At 45.7% G+C, this 25,406-nt stretch overlaps 1 long non-coding RNA gene across 1 annotated transcript in view; it reads left to right on the forward strand.

The window, feature by feature from the left end:
• The window catches only part of LOC308588239, a 156,894-nt gene extending 135,295 nt beyond the window's left edge, over nucleotides 1-21,599 (forward strand). Inside the window, exon 2 of the long non-coding RNA XR_014008605.1 lies at nucleotides 21,534-21,599. This is a non-coding gene — a long non-coding RNA (uncharacterized lncRNA). The remainder of the gene's footprint in view (nucleotides 1-21,533) is intronic.
• Nucleotides 21,600-25,406: the final 3,807 nt, after the last annotated feature.

A 25,406-nucleotide genomic window follows, 5' to 3' on the forward strand; every position in this document is an offset into this window, starting at 1 on the left:
TTGATGCGGTTTTAGAAATTAAGTGGATTACAGCTGTAAGGATTAAGTTAAAAGAAAAGAAAGGTTAAAAATTAGATAAAATTAAGGGTGAGGATTTGCTGAATTAAAATCTGAAATTGGAATACAGAAAGGGGAGGTATAAGGAGGTCGGAGAAGTAAGTTATAAGAAAATAAGGGTTTGAAATTATACTTGTTTCTTTTTTTTGTGTTTGTTTGTATTACTGTGTTTGTCTATATAATTTGTGAAACTTTAATAAATATTTTATTTTTTAAAAAAATGAATTAAAGGTGCAACTCAAGCCACAAGTACGTGAACTTCCTTTTCAGTTGCAATTTGGTGTTTCTTGAAACAGGCACCTTTTTCTGTTACCATATGGCAGAAGAAAATAAGACGGGGCTGCTGGATCAGGCCACTGGCGCATCTAGGCCAGGATCCTGTTCTAACATGGGAAACCTGTGTGGGAATGTTCAGGATGGCAGTAGAGGATATACTGCTTATTAATATCCTTCCTCACTTGCGCTAGCAAGTCCCTTTACTTAGCAGAGTTTACATCCCCCTTCCCACGCACAGCAGATAGCTGGTTGCAGGCTCATGTGAGCCTCTCACTATTATACAATTCAATCTGTTTTCAGATTAAATTGTATCTTCCTGGTAAGTTCCCTTGAATCCCTCTTAAAAGAATAAAGATGCCACAATCTCATTCAAAGTCAATAAAAGACGTTTACTTAAATCAGTTCACAGTTGGATTCCTGAAGGCAGACTTAGTTACAAATATGTACATGTGGATCTACCCCATAGGGGGGAATAATCCCAATTGGTCAAACAACAAAGGAAGTCAAAAAGAGAGAGGTGTGCTGACTCGTCCTTTTGTTACCTGGACAGGTGAGGTCACGCCCACCTTCTATCATATGCAAAAGGAAGGATGCTCCAGCCCAGGAGGAACAGGAAGTTTTGACTGGCTGGACCAAACATTCCTTTGCATGCCTTCTCTAGCATTACAAGGAATGTTGTACTTGACTGCTCTCAGTGGATTATATCCCACAACCTGTAAACAGGATTTGAACACAAGAGCCTCCTCCCCTCATGTGGTTTCCAGGAACTGCCATTCAGAATGCATTCAGAAGTATTGCTGCCTGTCACGGTCCAGTCTACAGGCAATCGAAGTCCCGGCTGAGGACGTTGGGACCAGGGGCAAGATGGCAGGGTGGGATCAGGAACGAGAGTCCAGAAGCCAGGGGTCCAAGGGTCAGGAAGCAGGGAGTCATGAAGTCAAGGGTCCGAGGGTCGAGAAGCAAGGAGTCACAAAGTCAAGGATCCGAGGGTTGAGAAGCAAGGAGTCACAGAGTCAAGGGTCCGAGGGTTGAGAAGCAAGGAGTCACCAAGTCAAGGGTCCGAGGGTCGAGAAGCAAGGAGTCACAAAGTCAAGGGTCCGAGGGTCGAGAAGCAAGGAGTCACCAAGTCAAGGGTCCGAGGGTCGAGAAGCAAAGAGTCACAAAGTCAAGGGTCCGAGGGTCGAGAAGCAAGGAGTCACAAAGTCAAGGGTCCGAGGGTCGAGAAGCAAGGAGTCACAAAGTCAAGGGTCCGAGGGTCGAGAAGCAAGGAGTCACAAAGTCAAGGGTCCGAGGGTCGAGAAGCAAGGAGTCACAAAGTCAAGGGTCCGAGGGTCGAGAAGCAAGGAGTCACAAAGTCAAGGGTGTTAGGATATTTCTGTTCCACCTTAAAAGGGAGCAGGCTTTGTGAGTCACAGAGTCTGCACATGTCCTGTTCACAGGATGTTTATGTTTGCTATTCCTTTCGATTTAGCAATCGGTCGAAGACACTGACTCAGAACAGTCATGTTTTCCTTTGTTCTGTTCAACGCTAAATAAAGTCTGTAAAAAATGCTCTTCTGCGGTGCAGCTTTCTGCCTGTGTTTCGGCTGATAAACAGTGTGCACAAGCCTGGAATGTGGCAATCTATTTCTGAGGCTTCGTGTCGCTAACTGCTGGATCTGCCTGTCTACGGGAGATCGATGGACGTCCGGCAGCCGGCTTGGGGCCATGATGGACTATATCTCCCTGGCAGTATTCCCAACAAAGGGTCCAAGGATCAGGAAGCAAGAAGCCAAAAGCAGCGAGGCAGGAAGCGTGTTGCTGTGGTAAAGAGCCGAAGTGAAATTCTGACTTTATATCCCTTCCCGGCTCTTGCCACCAGGTGCTGTGAGTTACCAAGCAGCCTCACCTGTGCGGACGCACGTTGCCTCTCCAGAGCAAACTTAGGAAGGCCCCAATCCTGCGAAGCCCTATGGTCACAGGGCCCGGCTCCTGCACGCACTCCTGACACGGCTTCCAACTGTGGACACAGAACAAAGCCATTCTGGCTAGTAGCCATCGATAGCCCTTTCCTCCGCGAATTTGTCTAATACTTTCTCTCTCCTTTTGTAGTAATTTTTATGAAGTTTCCAATTTTACATTTCCACTTAAACAGTTGACAAACTTTAGAATATCCAAAGACTTCCCTTCCTCTCTTTCCATGGTTCATTTTACATATCATACGTCCCTGCATATTTTACTATAGCCATTCAAATCTGATTTCCACTTTTACACCAATCAAATATTATTTACATTGTTGAATTTATCTTAATGCTGCCAGAATTCTTCAGCTGTGTATAGTCCCCCCCCCCATATATTTAATAAATGTTTTCCACTCTTCCTTAAATATATGTTCTTCTTGCTCTCTTATTCTATGTGTTAAATCTGCAAGTTCTGCATATTCTGTCATCTTAAATTGGCAATCCACTAGTTGGGACCTTGCTCATTTTCCATTTGGGGGCTAACAAAACATGGGCTGCAGTTGTTGAATACATAAATAACCATCTGTGGATCATTTTCAAATAATTCTCTTTCAGTGAATAGCATGCAGTAAATTTCAGGTCACTTTTCCAAACTTTCTCTCAGAGGTTAAGATCTATAAAAAGGTAAACGGGCCCCTGACCATTAGGTCCAGTCGTGGCCGACTCTGGGGTTGCGGCGCTCATCTCACTTTATTGGCCGAGAGAGCCGGCGTACAGCTTCCAGGTCATGTGGCCAGCATGACTAAGACGCTTCTGGAGAACCAGAGCAGTGCACGGAAACACCGTTTAGCTTCCCGCTGGAGCGGTACCTATTGATCTATTTGCACTTTGATGGGCTTTTGAACTGCTAGGTTGGCAGGAGCAGGGACCGAGCAACGGGAGCTCACCCCGTTGCGGGGATTCGAACCACCGACTTTCTGATTGGCAAGTCCTAGGCTCTGTGGTTTAACCCACAGCGCCACCCGCGTCCAAGATCTATATTGTGTCCTATATATATATTGCCCAGTGTTTCATTGAAGCTTTCACAAGATCGTCTTTCGTTTCCCATTCAAATAAAAAATTATACGTTTTACACAGAAGTTTATCCTTATTTTGTAAAAGTTCTTTTTCAAATTGTGGTCCTAATTTGTCTAAACCTCTTTTAAAGCCATCCAAGTTGGGGGGGGGGATGTCCCTGACTCCTGTGGCAAAGAGTTCCACAGTTTAACGGTGTGCTGTCTGAAGAGGGGCTTTTTTTTCTTCAAACCAGCTTACCGAAAGGCCCGGTCTTCCATCATGGCCAGACACAGGGAACTCCGGCAAGTTTGACAGGCATCCTGCCGATCGAACAAACCGGAACTGACTTTTGGAACTGCTTTGCGAGATGTTCTTGCAATGGCATTCCATAGCCAATCAATATCCTAACTTCGGCTTCAAGCTTCCATTCACTCCTTAATAGAGCTGTCAGAGTTAACATGTTTGCTCAAGAAACTTCCATGGAAAGTTGTCTTCTGACAGAATTTTGATCAGGGCCATTTCTCTCTCGCTCGAGTCTCGCGGTCACCGAGGAGAGCGAAGCAAATTGATTTGCGCAAAGGGTTGATAAAGATTCTAATTCCCCGCTCTTCAAAGAAGCAGGCCTGGGCTTAACAAAAGGAGGAATTTATCGACATAAATTCAGATAGAGAGGAGCCAGGATGCAGGCTAGAGATATGGGGAGTGGCTGCAAATTACCGGCTGAATTAGGATCAGGCTGCTCCCCAGAGTCAAGGCTCCACTGTCTTCCACCCCAAATACCCAGAATATCCTGAACATAAGAAGAGGCTGCTGGATCAGGCCAATGGGTGATCTAGTCTAGCATCCTGTTCTCACAGTGGCCAACCATGGTGGATTTGTAGCTGGCTAATAATAATAATAATAATAATAATAATAATAATAATAATAATAATAATTTATTTGTACCCCGCCCATCTGGCTGCGCTTCCCCAGCCACTCTGGGAGGCCTCCAACAAAGATTAAGAATACATTAAAATGTCACACATTAAAAACTTCCCTAAACAGGGCTGCCTTCAGATGTCTTCTAAAAGTCTGGTAGTTGTTCTTCTCTTTGACATCTGAAAGAGGGCGTTCCACAGGGCAGGCGCCACCACGGAGAAGGCCCTCTGCCTGGTTCCCTATAGCTTTGCTTCTCACAGGGAGGGAACCGCCAGAAGGCCCTCGGTGCTGGACCTCAGTGTCCGGGTAGAACGATGGGGGTGGAGACGCTCCTTCAGGTATACTGGACCAAGGCCGTTTAGGGCTTTCAAGGTCAGCACCAACACTTTGTATTGTGCTCGGAAACGTACTGGGAGCCAATGTAGGTCTTTCAAGACAAGTGTTATATGGTCTCGGCAGCCACCCCCAGTCACCAGTCTAGCTGCCGCATTCTGGATTAGTTGTAGTTTCCGAGTCACCTTCAAAGTGACTGATCAAAACCCAAAAGTGCTCACTAATAGTTCCTCCTCATCTTGGGGGAAATTGACAAGCGGTGTGCCGCAGGGTTCTCTGTCCTGGGCAGTTTGTTGTTCAACGTTTTTCGAAATGACTTGGGCAAAGGAATCGAGGGGGCGCTCATCAGATTTGCAGATGACACCAAACTAGGAGGGGTAGCTAACCGTGCAGAGGCCAAAATCGGGATTCAAGATTACGTTCGCAGACTGGAGAACCGGGCGCAAGCTAACAAAATGAATTTCAATGGGGACAAATGTCAGGTTAGACACTCTGGACAGCTACCAACAGAATATTAAAATACAATAACCTATTAAACATTGAAACCTTCCCTAAACAGGGCTGCCTTCAGATGTCTTCTAACAGTCTGGTAGCTGTTTTTCTCTTTGACATCTGGTGGCAGGGCATTCCACAGGGCGGGTGCCACTACCGAGAAGGCCCTCTGTCTGGTTCCCTGTAAGCTCACTTCTCACAATGAGGGAACCGCCAGAAGGCCCTTGGCGCTGGACCTCAGTGTCCGGGCAGAATGATGGGGGTGGAGATGCTCCTTCAGGTCTACTGGACTGAGGCCATTTAGGGCTTTAAAGGTCAGCACCAACACTTTGAATTGTGCTTGGAAACGTACTGGGAGCCCAAATATAGGATGGGGGACACCTGTCTTACTAGCCATACATGTGGAAAGGATCTTGGTGGTCCCCATGAGCTCCAGTGCATCAGTCTTCACTGCTCAGGGCAGTGGTTTGTGACCACAGGCTTTAAAAATCCATTGAACTTTCAACACTTGGAGTCTTGTGTCCAGTTCTGTTCATCGCAATTTAACAAGGATCTGGAAACGGAGCCTTAAGAGGAATGGTGGGTGGGTGCAACCTTTAAATATCTGGACAGCTATCACATAGGGAATGAAGCAAGCTCGTTTTCTGCTGTTCCAGAGGGCACAGCCCTAATGAATGGATTAATTAAAAAGGAAGGACTTGCTGGTGGCAAGAGCTGTTTGTCGAAGGGCTTTCTGGTGGCAAGAGCTGTTCGACGGTGGATTGGACGACCTCAGAAGGTGGTGGAATCTCCTTCCTAGGAGATTTTAAACAGAGGTCAGATAGCCATCTGTCAGGGATTTTTTTAGTTTTGATTCTTGCACTGCAGAGGGTTGAACTAGATGGTCCGCCCCCCAACTCTACACGTCTACGATTCTCTGACCCTCTGGTCCTTTCCAACCCTGCAATTCTGTGACTAATTTCACAGCGTTTTCTGGAAATGCACAAATAATGTCTCCTCTTGATGTCAACTGGAAGCATTCTGCGATGGAAAAGAAATAATTTCATGCATGGTGATGCCAATTCAATCTTTTTGTTCAGATGGCCTGAAAGCTTCGGGGAAAACAAAACTAATTATAACTTGAATGAATCTCAGAAATAGCAGAAGGACCCACAAACCTCGAAACCGGAGCGAAGCGAAGCGCATTCCTCCCGTGTTATGAAAATCCATTTTTGTTTGTTTGTTTGTTTGGAAATATTTTTAGGGCACCTTTCCAGATGAGGCTTGATTCTCTTGGCCTTAAAGTCCACACAGGTCTGCACAACTTATAGTCTACGCAACAGGTCTACGCAAACATGGTGGGCAACCAATGAGGATCTGGGTTGCCACAGTGCCTCTTCCCACTTGTGATTCCCAGAAACTGAGATAACCTGCTTATTGTGTCATCGACCCAGTCCTGTGGAACTCTCTGCCACTGGAGATTCAGCAGGCGCCTTCCACTGGGCCTACACAGGCAATTGAGAACAGATCCTTCCACACTGGTTAATCAACACTTGTTTTTTAACTTTTCATGGTTGTTATCGTAGGGTCCTGTGTTTTTATTGCTGCAGACCACTTGGACAGATTGTTTTCATGAGACAGCAGGTGCAAATAATTTCTAATAAATAAATGATTGCTGAATAAACTAGTATCCAGAGGCATTCTGTTTCTAATCCTCTTTTAAAGCCATCGTGGGAGGGAGTTCCATAGGTTAACTATGTGCTGTTTGAAAAAGTCCTATTTTTTCATCTGTCCTGAATCTTCCAACATCCCACTGCATTACAGGGTTATGAGAGGGAGAGAAAAACTTCTCTCTATCCAGTTTCTCCACGCATATACTTTTATTGTATCCTCTCTAATATGCATTTTCTCTAAACTAAAAACCCAAAAACAAATGTTGTGAGGTTTCTTCATAGGAGAGTTTTTCCACCCCTTTGATGGGAACAGCCAATCTTCCATTCTAAAACATCTGGCCCACAGAGATCTCTCACTTTGGTCTTCTGACACATAATTATTAATCCCTCCCCAAAAACCCATTTTTTTAAAAAAAGCCAGCTACCCTGACAGCTATTTTGGGGCAACAGACCCATAACTTGCACTAACTGAATGCATAATATGATCTGACTCAAAACAGGGAAGTTGAAGCGATCTGTCCACACAGGAGTTCAAATAGGTCGCTGGAGGCAAATCCATGTCCCAGGGAGATCTGTGAGGTGTGGAAAGCAGGGCCAGGTGTTTGGGTTTTTTTAAGTGGGGAGTGTACCCCACACTGAGCATTTCAAGTGATGGCAGGTGGAATCTGTACTGGAAGAGCTCCCACAAAGAAGCTTTCAACTTCGGCCCATCGTCATGGCAACCGGCATCCAATTAGACCTGCCGGATGGCCGTAAATATCAAAGCAAGCCGGGAAAACGAACACCACTCTTGGCTTAATTACCTGGCTGCCCCATTTCTCGGCTGATGTAAATTTGGAGCCACGACTCGACACGGTTCCGAAACATTCACAGGGCTGAAGCCCCTGATTCGAATCTCGCTGCCATCATACTGCATGCTGGGAGCTGCAGTCTCCTATCTGTCCTACGGGGCTGATAACACCCGCCTCGCCTAACAGAGTTAGGACAAGATGTCATGGGCCAAGGCGTTTAAAATAAGCAGAACGTGAGCACAGCAGCGCTCTGCCCACCCTGTGAGTCCCACCTCCAACATCAGAGGCGACTGTGGATCATGGACCCCGAAAGCCTTCTTCTCCATTAAATTGTCTCGTCTTCTTTTAAAGTTCTGGACTCTCCTTCCTTGGAGACTTTTAAGCAACAGTTGGATGGATGGCCATCTGTCAGGGAGGCTTTAGACCAGATAAACCTTGGGGTTCCTTCAGGGGGGCCAACTGGAATAAAATATGGGGGGGCAAGTAAGCCCTGCCCTGCATAATCGATCTTGTGCCATGGTGCACAGACAATGCCTGTCAACTGTGGAGGGACCCCAAATATTTGGGGGGGGAGGCTGGAGACCTCTACTCCTGCTTCATTGACTATGCAAAAGCCTTTGACTGTGTCGACCACAGCAAACTATGGCAAGTTCTTAAAGAAATGGGAGTGCCTGATCACCTCATCTGTCTGCTGAGAAATCTCTATGTGGGACAAGAAGCTAGAGTTAGAACTGGATATGGAACAACTGATTGGTTCAAAATTGGGAAAGGAGTATGACATGGATGTATATTGTCTCCCTGCTTATTTAACTTATATGCAGAATTCATCAAGCAAAAGGCTGGGCTGGATGAATCCCAAACTGGAATTAAGATTGCCGGAAGAAATATCAACAACCTCAGATATGCAGTTACAGATAGGTAGCCGTGTTGGTCTGCCATAGTCAAAATAAACCTTACGCCAAAGAATAAACGGACATAAATCTGACATCAAGAATCACAAAACAGAGAAACCAGTAGGAGAACACTTCAATCTCCCAGGACATTCTATACAAGATCTCAAAGTAGCTGTTTTACTACAAAGGAATTTCAGAAATAGACTGGAAAGAGAAGCTGCTGAATTGCAACTCATTACCAAACTTAAAACCATGGAGAGACCTGGTCTGAACAGAGACATTGGATTCTTATCCCATTATACATGACTAAGCCATTTTTCACCTTCTCACCCCTTGCCTTTTCCTGTAAGACCTATTACAGTCGTTAAGAGTCGTCAACAGGCTCATCTCAGCTATCTGCCAATCTCCCATTCCCACCACCCTTCTGAGTAATACCCCTCCCCACCTTCTCACTATATAGAAGGATCTGGCAACTTCTGTTTCAGTGTATCTGAAGAAGTGTGCATGCACACGAAAGCTCATACCAAGAACTAACTTAGTTGGTCTTTAAGGTGCTACTGGAAGGAATTTTTTTACTCAGATATGCTGATTACACAACCTTGATGGCAGAATATGGTCTGAAGCTCAACATAAAAAAAACTAAGATCATGGCCACTGGTCCTATCACCTCCTGGCAAATAGAAGGGGCAGTGAGAGATTTTACTTTCTTGGGCTCCATGATCACTGCAGATGGTGACAGCAGTCATGAGATTAAAAGACGCCTGCTTCTTGGGAGAAAAGCAATGACAAACCTAGACAGCATCTTAAAAAGCAGAGACATCACCTTGCCGACAAAGGTCCGTATAGTTAAAGCTATGGTTTTCCCAGTAGAGATGTATGGAAGTGAGAGCTGGACCATGGAGAAGGCTGATCGCCGAAGAATGGATGCTTTTGAATTCTGGTGCTGGAGGAGACTCTGGAGAGTCCCATGGACTGCAAGAAGATCAAACCTATCTATTCTTAAGGAAATCAGCCCTGAGTGCTCACTGGAAGGACAGATCCTGAAGCTGAGGCTCCAAGACTTTGGCCACCTCATGAGAAGAGAAGACTCCCTGGAAAAGACCCTGATGTTGGGAAAGACGGAGGGCACAAGGAGAAGGGGACAACAGAGGACGAGGTCGTTGGACAGTGTTCTCAAAGCTACCAGCATGAGTTTGACCAAACTGCGGGAGGCAGTGGAAGACAGGAGTGCCTGGTGTGCTCTGGTCCATGGGGTCACAAAGAGTCGGACACGACTAAACAACTAAACAACAACCTATTAACTTTTTCTCCCCCCCCCCCCCTGTACAGACATTTTAAAAAGAACAGGCAAACGCCACAACACTGTTGCTGTATGTACCGGTAGGTTTTATTTTATTTGTTTTTTTATCTTTTATTTTGGAAATGCGCATCCAGGTTTTTTCCCCCCTTTATATTTTTTGGGGGTCCCCAAGAGAGTGGGACCCTAAGCTATAGCTTGTTTAGCTCATACGTAAATCTGGCACTGGTGGGGATATAAGGGGAGGAGAAGGCTCTGTTTCGGAGCTTCCCTCCAGCACCTCCTGAGACAGGGAAGAAATCTCCGGACGTAACTAGATGCTGTCAAGAACATCTGCGCCACCAGTTTCCGGGAGAGAAAGGAGGCTGTTCTCAGAGTGACTTTCTCGGGGGATCCCGACCAACGTTCTGAGCTGTCTGGAGCATTGCAGAGAAGACACTTCACCATTTTCTGTCTGACTGGGAAGCCTTGGAGAATTTGGCAAGTCAGGCGGGCCGGTTAGCTGTCTCTGCTGGAAAGGAGGAAGGAGGCACTTTTGCTGAGGGGAGCCCAGAGGCTGGGGGGGGAGCATTTCTTTGTGATTTGAGACGGAGCGGCCCTGCTGAGATGCACAGCGGCTGGAAGGGAGGGACCACCTGACAGCTGGGCTTGCTGCTACCCCTTGCGATGGCATCAAGCGCAGCTTTGCATCCTGCAGACAAACTCTCTGAAGTTTCAAAGCGATGGCATCTCATGACTGACAGGCTGGGCTGTGACAGCCTGTCCTCTCTCAAGGCTTCTTGTGTGTTTGACTTTCCCCCCTCGCCCATTACTAATGCAAAACAAAGAAAAAGAGGGGTAGGATAAAAAGGGAGGAATCAGCAGCCACTCTCAAAGTCTCCTGGAGCAATTGTATTGATGGCTGAGATAAGGAACATATGTTTGCAAAAAGATTGAGCTGTTAGAAGGAATCATAGAATCATAGAGTTGGAAGAGACCACAAGGGCCATCGAGTCCAACCCCCTGCCAAGCAGGAAACACCATCAGAGCACTCCTGACATATGGTTGTCAAGCCTCTGCTTAAAGACCTCCAAAGTAGGAGACTCCACCACACTCCTTGGCAGCAAATTCCACTGTCGAACAGCTCTTACTGTCAGGAAGTTCTTCCTAAGGTTTAGCTGGAATCTTCTTTCTTGTAGTTTGGATCCATTGCTCCGTGTCCGCTTCTCTGGAGCAGCAGAAAACAACCTTTCTCCCTCCTCTATGTGACATCCCTTTATATATTTGAACATGGCTATCATATCACCCCTTAACCTCCTCTTCTCCAGGCTAAACATGCCCAGCTCCCTTAGCCGTTCCTCATAAGGCATCGTTTCCAGGCCTTTGACCATTTTGGTTGCCCTCCTCTGGACACGTTCCAGTTTGTCAGTGTCCTTCTTGAACTGTGGTGCCCAAAACTGGACACAGTACTCCAGGTGAGGTCTGACCAGAGCAGAATACAGTGGCACTATTACTTCCCTTGATCTAGAATAATAATAATAATAATAATAATAATAATAATTTATTATTTATACCCCGCCCATCTGGCTGGGTTTCCCCAGCCACTCTGGGCGGCTTCCAAAAGAATATTAAAATACTATGGTACATCAAACATTAAAAGCTTCCCTAAACAGGGCTGCCTTCAGATGTCTTCTAAAAGTCTGGTAGTTGTTGTTCTCTTTGACATCTGGTGGGAGGGCATTCCACAGGGAGGGCGCCACTACCGAGAAGGCCCTCTGCCTGGTTCCCTGTAACTTGGCTTCTCGCAATGAGGGAACCGCCAGAAGGCCCTCGGTGCTGGACCTCAGTGTCCGGGTAGAACGATGGAGGTGGAGACGCTCCTTCAGGTATACTGGACCGAGGCCGTTTAGGGATCACTATTACTTCCCTTGATCTAGAAGGAGCTTTTCTGTCAGTTCATGGGCCCTCCTCGTCTTCTCAGCATGGGATGTAATCCACTGGGAGCAGTCAAGTACAACATTCCTTGTTTTCCCAGAGTGGACATGCAAGGGAATGTTTGGTCCAGCCAGTCGAAACTTCCTGTTCCTCCTGGTGACATATACTCGGAGTCCTGTAGTGATTTCATGCTCTTTATTGCAGCTTGTAAAACAGTGATTGAATTGCCTCCCGAACCTCAGGCTTTTATATACATTATTTACACAATGAGTCCTGTCTGACTGGCTGATTCTGCTTCCCTCCTGGAGCCTGATTGGTCTTTTCCTGCAGGCCAATCAGTTGTTGCATTCTACGATCCTACCAGCCTAATAGGCTGGTTAACTTTCTCCTGGAGCCTGATTGGTCTTTTCCTGCAAGCCAATCAGTTGTTGCATTCTAGGATCCTACTTGCCTCAAGCTTAGTACATAACATCTGGCCTGGAGCATCCTTCCTTGCATGGGACTAGTGGATGGGCGTGATCTTTCCAGACCTGGTAAAAGGACAAGGCATGCTGCCACTCTCCCTCTTTTCCATCTACAAGTGTTATTCCAATCCTACTAATGATTTTAACTGTTTACAATGGCTTTTAAGATAAATTATAAATTCCCCCATTCTTTATTAAAATTTTGGTCTTCCTGATTTCTGATTCTTCCAGTCATTTTATTCATTTTGGCATAATCCATCAACTTGATCTGCCATTCCTCTCTGGTAGGGACTTTATCTTCTTTCCATCTCTGGGCCAATAACATCCACGCAGCCATGGTCGCATACATTCTGCTCCCTTGGGATTTCGCCACCTAGAATTCCTAAAAGGAAGACTTCAGCGTTTTCTTTAGAAAAAGTTGTTTTAAACATTTTTTTCAACTCATGATATATCATTTCCCGCCAACCCGGGATCTTCAACAGGCCATGCATGCGCTGCCTTCAACTTGGTGACCCTCAAATTGCAAGGGCCCGACTCTGAGATTCCTCTCTCATGCGCCACAGCACTCCCTCTCTGCCTTGGCTGTGGCTCCCATGAGGAGGAAAGCAGGATTTGGGGAAGTGTTGGGAGTGAGAACTCTCCCTTCTGTCATGGATGCTTCACTTGAGTTTCCAGCATTACAGGGGGTGGAACTAGATGACCATGGGGGTCCCTTCCAACTCTATGATTCTATGGCTCTTGTGCATGGGTCAGCAAACTAAGGCCCATGGGCCGGATCAGGTACAATTGCCTTCTAGATCCGGCCCGCAGATGGTGTGGGAATCGCCAGCGCGTGGGTCGCGAGTGCACACATTCTTTCCCTCTCCCTCACACGGCAGCTACCTACGGGACCGCCTCTCCCGATACGCCCCATGGAGGACCTTAAGGTCCATAAATAGCAACGCCGTAGTGGTCCCGGGCCCTAAGGAAGTCAGATTAGCCTCAACCAGAGTCAGGGCCTTTTCAACACTGGCCCCGGCCTGGTGGAACGCTCTGTCTCAAAGATTCTCTTTGACATCTGATGGGAGGGCGTTCCACAGGACGGGCGCCACTACCGAGAAGGCCCTCTGCCTGGGTCCCTGTAACTTGGCTTCTCACAATGAGGGAGCTGCCAGAAGGCCCTCAGCGCTGACCTCAGTGTCCAGGCTGAATGGTATCCTGCACTGAGGCTCTTTAGGGCTTTAAAGGTCAGCACCAACACTTTGAATTGTGCTCGGAAACGTACTGGGAGCCAATGCAGGTCTCTGGCCCCTCACATGGTCTGAGGGACAGTGGACCGGCCCCCTGCTGAAGAAGTTTGCTGAATCCTGCTCTTGCACATCATTGATGTTTTCCCCTGTTCCTTAAGGCGTAAGTCCGAGAGGGAGAGGGAATCCGTGCTGCTTCCTTCCATCTCCTGAGCCTAGTGACCTTTCCTGCCTCCTGCTTGTAAGGACCTGCCAGCAGCCCACTTGGCAGAGTTCCTGCGCTTCTCCCGGGGGCGCGAGGAGAGGGCATTTCGCCTCCTGTTTTTATTTCATTCTGAGTCCTGGGCAGGGTGCCAGCCCACGAGGCACCATCAAGCTTGCCATCTCGCGCTGCTGTTTTATATACAGTACATTTTAATCATTTGGCTGGAGGGCAACAGAAAGGCAATAAAGCTTTTTAAAAAAAATAAAAACAAAAAACAAACAAACCCCGTGTTGTTGTTTTTTTATTGCTTAGCTGCGATCTTTTACTCACTTTTCCAGGGAAACAGACGTTAATGAAAAGCTATTTTCTTTTCTGGTATCAGGAGAGTACAGCAGATAATTCACTGCTCCCTCTCTCAATGTGTGTCTGTGTGTATTCATCTCCATCCCTCTTCTGCTCTGTACATAACCCTAAATATAAGAACACAAGAGGATTCTGCTGGATTGGACCAAGGGCCCACCTAGTCATAGAATCATAGTATCGGCATGGCAGTGATATGCCAGGCTGAAAGCCTTTAGGCGGCACAATTGCAACCTCCTGCAGTGCAGGAATCTTTTGCACAGGGTGGGACTCGAACCCAGAACCCCCGAAATCGAGAGTCACATTTTGTTCCCAGGGTGGCCAACCAGGATTCGAGTGTAAGATCCAGGTTGCCTTCAGGTGAAAATCAGCCCAAGCTGCAGATTGTAAATTGGCAGCCAGGGACTGTATGTTGAATTAAGACCGTAGTCAAAGGGCCACCAAGACTGGCCCCTCCCACTGCCATGAAAAGGTCCCTCCTCCCCATGCGAACAGCAGCACAGGCTTCTTATGCCTTATGAGGAACGGCTAAGGGAGCTGGGCATGTTTAGCCTGGAGAAGAGGAGGTTAAGGGGTGATATGATAGCCATGTTCAAATATATAAAAGGATGTCACATAGAGGAGGGAGAAAGGTTGTTTTCTGCTGCTCCAGAGAAGCAGACACGGAGCAATGGATCCAAACTACAAGAAAGAAGATTCCACCTAAACATTAGGAAGAACTTCCTGACAGTAAGAGCTGTTCGACAGTGGAATTTGCTGCCAAGGAGTGTGGTGGAGTCTCCTCCTTTGGAGGTCTTTAAGCAGAGGCTTGACAACCATATGTCAGGAGTGCTCTGATGGTGTTTCCTGCTTGGCAGGGGGTTGGACTCGATGGCCCTTGTGGTCTCTTCCAACTCTATGATTCTATGATTCTACCAAGCCCACTCAGCCAAGGCTTTCTGAATCACAGGAGTGTTTGAGGACTGGGACATTCGCAGGGAAACCAAAACGCTTGTTTACAAAGCTGTTGTACTACCAACCTTACTTCATGCTTGGGAAACATGGACCGCTTATAAACGCCATCTCCAGCTCTGAAAGATTTAATCAACGGTGTCTCCGAAAAAATTTACACATCACTTGGGAAGACAGGCGAACTAATACCAGTGTACTGGAAGAAGCAAAGATCACCCGTGTCGAAGCAATGATTCTTCAACATCAACTTCGTTGGACTGGTCATGTTGTGCAGATGCCTGATGATCGTCTTCCAAATCAACTACTCTCTTCCAAACTTTTTTTCCCCAAAAGATATTTATTAAAGTTTTTAAAACATAACAATGAAAAAAATAATAAATAAAAAGAAACAAAATACAAAATACAACATAAAAACAGTTAAAAAACAAATAATTTTCCATAACATATCTTCCTTACACTTATTTCCCCAGACCTCCTCATACCTCCCTTCTTTGTATTCCACTTCAATTTGTTAGTTCAGCAAATCCTTACCATTAAGCTTTTACCCATTTGTAAACCTTTTTTTTCGTATCTCCTAAAGCATTACAGCTGGAAACCCCTTAGTTTCTATCCAACATCATTCTAACATTCATTAATTTTACAATATTTCTGTAAATAGTCTTTAAATCTCTTCCAGTCTTCTTTCACCAACTCTTCTCCCTGGTCTCGGATTCTGCCCGTCATTTCTGCCAATTCCATGTACTCTATCACCTTCATCTGCCATTCTTCCAGAGTGGGTAAATCTTGTGTCTTCCAATACTTTGCAATGAGTATTCTTGCTGCTGTTGTAGCATACATTAAAAAAGTTCTGTCCTTCTTTGGCACCAATTGGCCGACAATGCCCAGGAGAAAGGCCTCTGGTTTCTTCAGGAAGGTATATTTAAATACCTTTTTCAGTTCATTATATATCATTTCCCAGAAAGCCTTAATCTTTGGGCACGTCCACCAAAGGTGAAAGAATGTAACTTCCATTTCTTTACATTTCCAACATTTGTTATTGGGCAAATGATAGATTTTTGCAAGCTTGACTGGGGTCATGTACCACCTGTATATCATTTTCATAATATTCTCTCTTAAGGCATTACATGCCGTAAACTTCATACCTGTGTCTCTTCGAAACTTTAAAATAGGAAGTGTAATGCTGGTGGTCAACAAAAGAGGTTCAAAGACGCTTTCAAGGCAAATCTAAAAAAAATGTAGTATAAACACCAACAATTGGGAAACACTGGCCTGTGAGTGCTCCAGTTGTAGAACAGCCTTGACCAAAGGTATCATGGGCTTTGAAGACTTTTGAACTCAGGACAAAAAGGAGAAATGTGCTAAGAGGAAGGCAGGCTTGGCAAAACCTCACTGTCATCAACTCCCACCTGGAAACCAATGTCCCCAGTGTGGAAGGACGTGTGGATCCAGAATTGGCCTCCACAGACACTTACGGACTCACTGTTAAAAACGTGTTTATGGAAGACAATCTTACTCGCCCACGAGGGATCACCAAAGAAGAAGAAGAGAATCATAGAGTTGGAAGGGACCCTGAGGGTCATCTAGTCCAACCCCCTGTAATGCTGGAAACTCAAGTGAAGCATCCATGACCAATGTCCATGCAGCCTCTGCTTACAAACCTCCAGGAAGGAGAGTCCACCACCTGTGTTGAAAGTCAGCTCCACTGTTGAATAGCTCTTACTTACTAATCTCCTTTATTGTAACTTGAAGCCATTGGATCAAGTCCTACCCACCAAAGCAGAATAAGATGAGCTTTCTCTTTTTAAAAAAAAAAATAATAATAATATTTATTAGTTTTCCAACAAATTGAACACAACACTACAAAAAATCAAAAAAGAAAAAAACATACAGCAATACAATACAATACAAAAAAACACTACAAAACACTAACATACAACTAAGAAAACAAAACAAAACCATTTAAAACACTGTCCAGTTTCAATATCTTATCTTTCTTTCACTTATTTCCACGACCTCCTCACACCTCCCTTTTTGTATTCCACTTCTATTAATTGTTTCAGCAATTCCTTTCCACCTTCCTCTGTTTTCTATCCTATAATTATCTTAACACATTCTAACCTTATTTTTCCCTTTAATACTCTATTAATCTATTTATACTTAATTCCTTATAACATTTCTACTAAAGCCATATAACTTCATTTCAACATTTTTCTAACATTCATTAATTTTACAGTATTTCTGTTGATTTTTAAATGCTTTATGTATTTTTACCTTATCGTACCACAAATATGCATGCCAACCAAATACATTGTTAAAACCTTCTAAATCCAACACTTCAGTATTTTCAAGAAGCAGCCATTCTCTCAGCCAGCATAAAGCCGCTGATTCATAATAAAGTTTAAGATCTGGCAGGGCAAATCCACCTCTTTCTTTGGCATCCGTTAATATCTTAAATTTTATTTGAGGCTTCTTGCCCTGCCAAACAAAACTAGAAATATCCTTCTGCCACTTCTTGAAACAATCCATCTTATCCAAAATTTGCAATGTTTGGAACAAAAATAACATCCTTGGCAGCACGTTCATTTTTATCACAGCAATTCGGCCTAGCAATGATAACTTCAAATTTGTCCATACTTCTAAATCCTTTTTCACTTCAGTCCAACATTTTTTCATAATTATCCTTGAATAAATTCACATTTTTAGCAGTCATGTTAACCCCTAAGTATTTCACTTTTTTAACCAATGTTAGTCCTGTCTAAGATGAGCTTTCTCCCTCTTCCATGTGACGTCTCTTCAGACATTTAGAATCCTAGAGTTGGAAGAGACCACCAGGGCCATCGAGTCCAACCCCCTGCCAAGCAGGAAACACCATCAGAGCACTCCTGACATATGGTTGTCAAGCCTCTGCTTAAAGACCTCCAAAGAAGGAGACTCCACCACACTCCTTGGCAGCAAATTCCACTGTCGAACAGCTCTTACTGTCAGGAAGTTCTTCCTAATGTTTAGGTGGAATCTTCTTTCTTGTAGTTTGGATCCATTGCTCCGTGTCCGCTTCTCTGGAGGTGTATTTGTTTTCTCCTGCTCCGGAGGGTAGGACTCGAATCCATGGCTTCAAGTTACAAGAAAGGAGGTTCTGACTAAACCTCAGGAAGAACTTTCTATTTTCACTGTTTTTCTATGGTTGCATATAGATTTCTGCTGCTGAGGCTTTTTTTAATTGTTAAACTGCTTTGAGAGGGATGCTCTGGTTGAGATTCCTGCACTGCAGGGGGTTGGACTAGATGACCCTCAGGGTCCCTTCCAACGCTACGATTCTATGGTTATATAATTCTATTACTGATGGCGGAACCAGATGCCAAGTGGACGGAGCTCCTGAAAGCTGAACAGCTGAAGCTTTCCTGGCGTGATGTTCCACACAGAGACACTAACTGAATCATCTTTGGGTCAATAATTACAAGCTTGCTCTGTGAACAACTGGAATCCTGTCACTTTTTCCCAGACAGCTCTTCTTCAGTGACTCATAATGTTTTGTGGCATTACGCGCGCCCCCCCCCACCTGTGCCACCTAGGAATGCTAGCGAGGCAGCCGCAAATCGGGGGGGGGGGAGCAGCAAGCTTCAGTGAGTCACCAAAACAATTACATGACACCCTGGTTTGTTGCTTGCACAGCTGGGGAGCACCCCGGTGAAAAACGTAAGAGAAAGAGAAACCTAAGAGAAAACAAAAGGAAGTAGCAAATGGGATGCAAAGGGAAAAGGAGACTTTAAAAAAAATAAACCCAAGCTTGCAGTGTTGGCATTTGCTGGGGTGGCGCTGTGGGTTAAACCACAGAGCCTAGGACTTGCTGATCAGAAGGTCGGTGGTTCGAATCCCCACGATGGGGTGAGCTCCCGTTGCTCGGTCCCTGCTCCTGCCCACCTAGCAGTTCGAAAGCACGTCAAAGAACAAGTAGATAAATAGGTACCGCTCTGGTGGGAAGGTAAGTGGTGTTTCCGTGCGCTGCTCTGGTTCGCCAGAAGCGGCTTAGTCATGCTGGCCACATGACCCGGAAGCTGTCTGTGGACAAATGCCGGCTCCCTCGGCCTATAGAGTGAGATGAGCGCCGCAACCCCAGAGTCGGTCACGACTGGACCTAATGGTCAGGGCTACCTTTACCTTTATCTTTACTTCACTGCCGTGCTTCTCAACAATGCTATAAAAGGGGGGGGGGCTTCTTGCTAGGTATAGACACATTCATACATTAGACTGAACACAGGTACAGTGGTACCTCTGGATGCGAAGGGGATCCGTTCCGGAGCCCCATTCGCATCCTGAGCAGAACGCAAGACGGGTCTGCTCGTGCACGGGTCGCGATTCACCGCTTCTGCGCATGTACGTGATGTCATTTTGAGCGTCTGCGCATGCGCGAGTGGCAAAACCCAGAAGCAACCTGTTCCATTACTTCTGGGTCGCCACGGAGCGCAACCTGAAAACACTGAACTTGAAGCACATTCAACTCAAGGTATGACTGTACTGTCAGACGTGGAGAGTTCTCCCCTTCCATAACTTCACAGATGCAAATTAATGAGCAGTTGATATATTCATAGTCCTTTTATTACAGCGTCATATTGTGAGAACAGATACACAGCTCTCCGCAAGGAGGGCAGTTGACTACTCTAAATTCTCCTTCTGGCTTCCGCAGCATTTTAGGCGTCAACGATAAGTTCCTCCATCCCTCTGACTCCTTTGCTTTCTGATACGTTTGGACCTCCGAGTCCATGGTGAGGGGGGCGGTCCCCCACACTCTCAAGGGACATCTCAACTAGCCCTACCCTCCCTTTCTGGCTCCCTTGTCATTATCTCATAATTGGGTAACTCCTCCCTAAGCTCTTCAGCTTCTGTACGAGTACATATTTACAGTAGATAATTAAATGAGCAAGTTAAATGAATTTGGATGTGCAGAAGATTTGAAAAAATAAATTTAAGGAACCACAGAAGGAGGGAGAAGGAAGTCAAATTTTGAAATGTTAAAGGGATTGTAAAATTCATGAAATGTATAAATTTGAAAAGTATAAATAAAAAACTGTAAAAAAAGGAAATTAATGAGTGTACATCAAAAGAAAACATGCATGCAAAACAAAGAGTGATTGTGCAAAAATACGTTGGGCCAGCTTAATGGAGACAGGCTGCAACTTCAACTGTTTGCAACTTGGAATTTAAATGGCCTGGGTGCTAAATTTCCATACTTCATCCCCCCAACATCACTTGGCCCCGTTCTCATTCAGTGAGAAGCAACCAATTTAGAAAAGATTAGTTTGGCGACGCCTGGGCAGTGGCAGTTACAGAAAGAAGTAACTGTCGGCATAAACCTGGCAGTGTAAAGTTTGCAGAAGGCATTTAAAGTTTAAAAGAGAAGTCATCTGTTGTTGTTGTTTAGTCGTTTAGTCGTGTCCGCCTCTTCATGACCCCATGGACCAGAGCACGCCAGGCCCTCCTGTCTTCCACTGCCTCCCGCAGTTTGGTCAGACTCATCTTCGTAGCTTTGAGAACACTGTCCAACCATCTCGTCCTCTGTCGTCCCCTTCTCCTTGTGCCCTCCATCTTTCCCAACATCAGGGTATCTTCCAGGGAGTCTTCTCTTCTCATGAGGTGGTCAAAGTCTTGGAGCCTCAGCTTCATGATCTGTCCTTCCAGTGAGCACTCAGGGCTGATTTCCTTAAGAATGGATAGGTCTGATCTTCTTGCAGTCCATGGGACTCTCAAGAGTCTCCTCTGGCACCATAATTCAAAAGCATCAATTCTTCGGCACCTAGTGGCAGACAGTTCCACAGGACTGGGCTGACGACACTTAATGCTCAGTTTCAGGTCAGCGGCTTGCAGATGAACTCCGTGATTGAGCTGGGATATAAAGATTTGGCTTGCTCCGGGATTAGGGTTTGCTCAAGTAACTAAGCACCAGCCACCCTCCAGAAATGCAGCCACTGGCAAAGTGGAGAACAACTCCAGAACGCTGACTCATGCAGAGGCGCAGCAAGAAGACTCCCCCAGGCACGGAAGCCTTGGACTTGCAAGGGAAGTCCATTTTCCAGCTGCTTTATTGCATGCCACGCATGGGCAGTTCCTTAGGGGACACACGACAATGGCTTAGCCCATGGTTTGGGACGGCTTTTCCATGGTCAGACAAGGAGATCCCGAAAAGTGATAAGAATTTTAAGGTCTTAGATAAATGTTCATAAGTGTACCAACCAAGCACGTACATAGATCAGCACAGGAAGACCGACCTGGAACCATTTTTTATTCCCAAACTGACCAAATGTTTTCTCTGCAAGGTCAAAGGAAAATGGAAAAGCCTCCCCATTGTCTTTTCCTTCACAAATCCTGTCTTAAGGGCACATTTAAGATATGAACAGGGTGTGAGCCTGTGACCTGGTTCAGGAACTAAGTACTTATCATTACAAAAGACTGGCCAGGCTCCCCAGGGTATCCAATCAAGTGAGCATTAATAGGTAACCTGTCAGACGAGATAAACAAGGCACTCAGATTTCTGCTATAGACTGCCTTTTCTGTGATGTAGGCATGATGTATGGAGGGGTGGTCTTAGGTTACACCCCTTCTGTGATGTAAGTATGATGTATGGAGGGGTGGTCTTGAGCTCCAGGGCAGGGAATTTAAAATGTCTATATAAGGGTGGACACACCTTGGTTCTGGGTTCCTCCTCCTTTCCTGCAGGTGAGGGGAGCACCCTGTTGCAACAGATCAATAAAGATCAGGCTTACTAGCCACTTTGCTTCTCAATATTCTCTGGTTGGCCTCTGTTATTTTCTCCTACCAATAGGGAACCTATGTAAGGACTCTATATGGGCTCTTGGACACCCCATAAGGGAACAGGGGCAGATGATTGTTTACAACAGTCTCATAAGCTGAGAAAGGAATTTGCAACGTTTGCCTCGCTCTCTTTGAGATCTGCTGTTCTTTCATTGCTGGTTCTAACTTCTCCAGGAACCGCCAGAGCGAGGGGGGGGGGATACTCCCTTTCTCCCACCCCCTCTGGCATGAAGGGGAAGAGCAGCCCTTGGCTCCCACTGCTGGGCTCCCCCAGAGTGCAGTGTAGCATAACAGAAGCCATTTCCATGGCTCACCTCTGCTTTCGCTCTAATTGCGCCATGCTGGGATGTGGCACGATTTCGACAGCATGTGTTTCAGATCTCAAAACACAGCACATTTTGCCCCTCAGACACGCAAGAAGGAAGGAGAGCATTGGACTCGGACGAAAGAGCTCAAAAAAATTCTGGGAAATGATCCATGAAGAAATTAAAAAATTAATAAAGCTTTCATATAACTAAAGGGCAGAAGCATACTTCTTAGGAATTTTGAGTAAGGATATTCCCAAAGATAAAATTAACTAAACTATGTGAGTATCTGGAGTTAGCAAAATTGACGGACATAATAAGGCATAAATCTAAAACTATGGTACAGGAACAATGGGAATGCTTAAATGAATATTTACGCAAACAGGGATCAAACATGAAAGTTTGGTTGTGCTTAGACTAACCTTGTGAAGAATACAGAGAATACAAAGATTAGATGGACTATGAAAGAATTTAAGGAAAGGAAGTGACTGAGGAACAGATGTAAAGGTGAATTAGATAACCAAGAGACGCGTGGTGAATGCAGTGGAAGTCTTTTATAATATTTTAACTAGGATTTATATATTGTAATGTTTGAAGTATGAATTTGGAATTATTATGAAAAGTATTTTTTCTCTTCATCCTTTTCTTTCTTTCTTTCTTTCTTTCTTTCTTTCTTTCTTTCTTCTTTTCTAGTCTGCATTCTGGAAAATTGTGTAGACAAAATGTTTTTATGTATGGTTATGTATGGTTTCTATTTCTTTTTTTCTATTCATTTTTTGTAACATTTAATAAAATTTAATATTTTTTTTTAAAAAGAGTTGGAAGGTACCCGAGGGGCATCTAGTCCAACCCCCCCCCCCCCAGACTGCAGGAATCTCAACCATGGCAGAAGGCCCTCGGTGCTGGACCTCAGTGTCCGGGCAGAACGATGGTGGGGACCCAATGGGACAGCAGGGAGGTGAGGCCAGTAAAGCATGAGGAGCGGGCAAGGGAGGCAGAACTAGTAAGCCCAGAGGTGGCCCCGAGCCTGAGCGGCCACGGGTACCAGAGCCACAACCGAGCAGACCAGCGGCGCTTGACCAAACAGCTCCGGCAACCCTGGAACAAGAATCAGAACCAGGAACCCCTACTGAGGGACACCCCAGACCACAAACGCATACGTAGGTGACCGGCATACCTCAATGACTACAAATGCAAACCTTCCAGGTGCAATGGGAACTTAGAGGTGAGGGGTGTTATGAAGAAGAAGAAGAGGAGGAGGAGGAGGAGGAGGAGGAGGAGGAGGAGGAGGAGGAGGAGGAAGAGGAGTTTGGATTTGATATCCCGCCTTTCACTCCCTTTAAGGAGTCTCCAAGCGGCTAACATTCTCCTTTCCCTTCCTCCCCCACAACAAACACTCTGTGAGGTGAGTGTAGCTGAGAGACTTCAGAGAAGTGTGACTGGCCCAAGGTCACCCAGCAGCTGCAGGTGGAGGAGCGGAGACGCGAACCCGGTTCCCCAGATTACGAGTCCACCGCTCTTAACCACTACACCACACTGTACTACGCTTGGATCCTAGAACAAAAGGCAGGTAGGATCCTAGAATGGGCAGGTAGGAAAAGACCAATCAGGCTCCAGGAGGGAAGCAGAACCAGCAAATCAAATGGGACCCATTGTGTAAATAATGTATATAAAGCATGAGATTTGGGGGTGGGGGAGCGTCATCCACTGTTTTACGAGCTGCAATAAATAGCATGAAATCACTACGCAACTCCGAGTATATTTCATTTACAACGAGAGACAGAAAAGATTTTGTGGGGAAACAGTGTTTTTTCTCCTTGCTTTATAAGATTGCAGTGAGACGTCAACTGTTAACCCAGAGTTGCATCTGTCAAGATGTCCCAATATGAATGCACTGTGGGAGATAAACCAAGAAACAAAATGAAAACATTGTTCCCGAAGAAGGACATTCGGATTGGGAGCGTATTAAATGTCAGTAGGAGTGCCCCTCGCTCCCTCGCTAATTCTTGAGTTAATTTAGTAACTGCAGACGCTGTCAGGAAACATATTTGACATGCGCTAACCTTCAGCCACAGATCAGAGGGAGAAGGAAAAGGAGAGAGAGAGAGAGAGAGAGAGAGAGAGAGAGAGAGAGAGAGAGAGAAGGTCATTTACTACTAAGTACAACATGGCTAAATCATCTCAGGAGAATGACCCTCTTATCTTGATGGGTTATTGTACCTGTCACATTAAGTAAGGGATGTCCGGAGCAGGCAGCACCAAGGAAGCCAAATGATGGGTATCCATGACAGGCTCATCATGCGAGCAAGAATTGCATTTCCAAATGGATTATTAATGACTGGAGAACAGCTGTAGGGGGAGCCAGAGAAGAGAGTTATGGTAGAGTTGGAAGGGACCCCCCAAGGTCATCTAGCCCAACCCAACTGAAGAAGCGTCTCCACCCCCATCGTGCTTTAAAACCATATCATTGTAGAGTTGCAAGGGGCCCCAAGGGGTCATCTAGCTCAACCCCCACAAGGCAGGAATTATAGCAAAAAAACCCCTGACAGACGGCCATCTGAATTCTGCTTAAATGCCTCCAATGAACCAAAGACTCATAGAATTGTAGAGTTGGAAGCGTCACCTAGTCCATGTTCCTGCGATGCAGGAATCGCAGCTAAAACCACAGCTTTAAATCTTGGCAACTCCGAGGATTAGCTCTCGCTTTCTTGCAGCAATGAGGCAAGCTCGGCTTCCAGCTTGCTTTCCTGCCTCTTCCCGCAACTCCCCACTCTGAGCTTTCGGCTGCCCTCATTTCCCTCCTGAGCCATGGGTGGCTTGCAAAGCTGCTGTTGAGACCCAACGTGGACTGAAAAGCCAGGCAGTGATGTTCAGAGCTGTGGAAACTACCAGATTCCCCACCGGAACACACACGGCTTCTCAGACACCAGGACAGCAGAGATTATTTGCATTGCTTCCCCAAACGCCACTCAGATACCAGCCGAGTCCCATCAAGACTGAACTATCACTGCAAACAGGCAAAGCTGGCGAGTCTCTCTCTTGGCACATAAGGAAAGCAGAAAGCTGTCGCGCGTTGTATCCGTCGTAAGTTAGGAGCTGATCCCTTGACATTCCACCGTATCATCAAGCTGAAAGGCTCCAAACGAAAAATCCATGGGAATCCTCTGCTCTATAAGCTACTGTGAAAGAGTTACATGACTTGCAAATTGTCCTCTGAGCTCATGCTTCTCTCAACATTGGCCTGTTGGTATCCGTCTGTCTCGGGAGACAATGGAGGAGTCCACCTTTGGAGGTTAGGTCAAAGCGTCAGAGAGTTACAGCACCTGCTGTGGCTGCAGAGACAGATACGGGAGAGTAGTAGATAGGTAGCCGTGTTGGTCTGCCATAGTCAAAATAAAAAAAATCCTTCCAGTAGCACCTTAAAGACCAACTAAGTTAGTTCTTGGTATGAGCTTTCGTGTGCATGCACACT

The sequence above is a fragment of the Podarcis bocagei genome (genome assembly GCF_964188305.1).
Source record: "Podarcis bocagei genome assembly, chromosome: 1".
NCBI classification, from domain to species: Eukaryota; Metazoa; Chordata; class Lepidosauria; order Squamata; family Lacertidae; genus Podarcis; species Podarcis bocagei.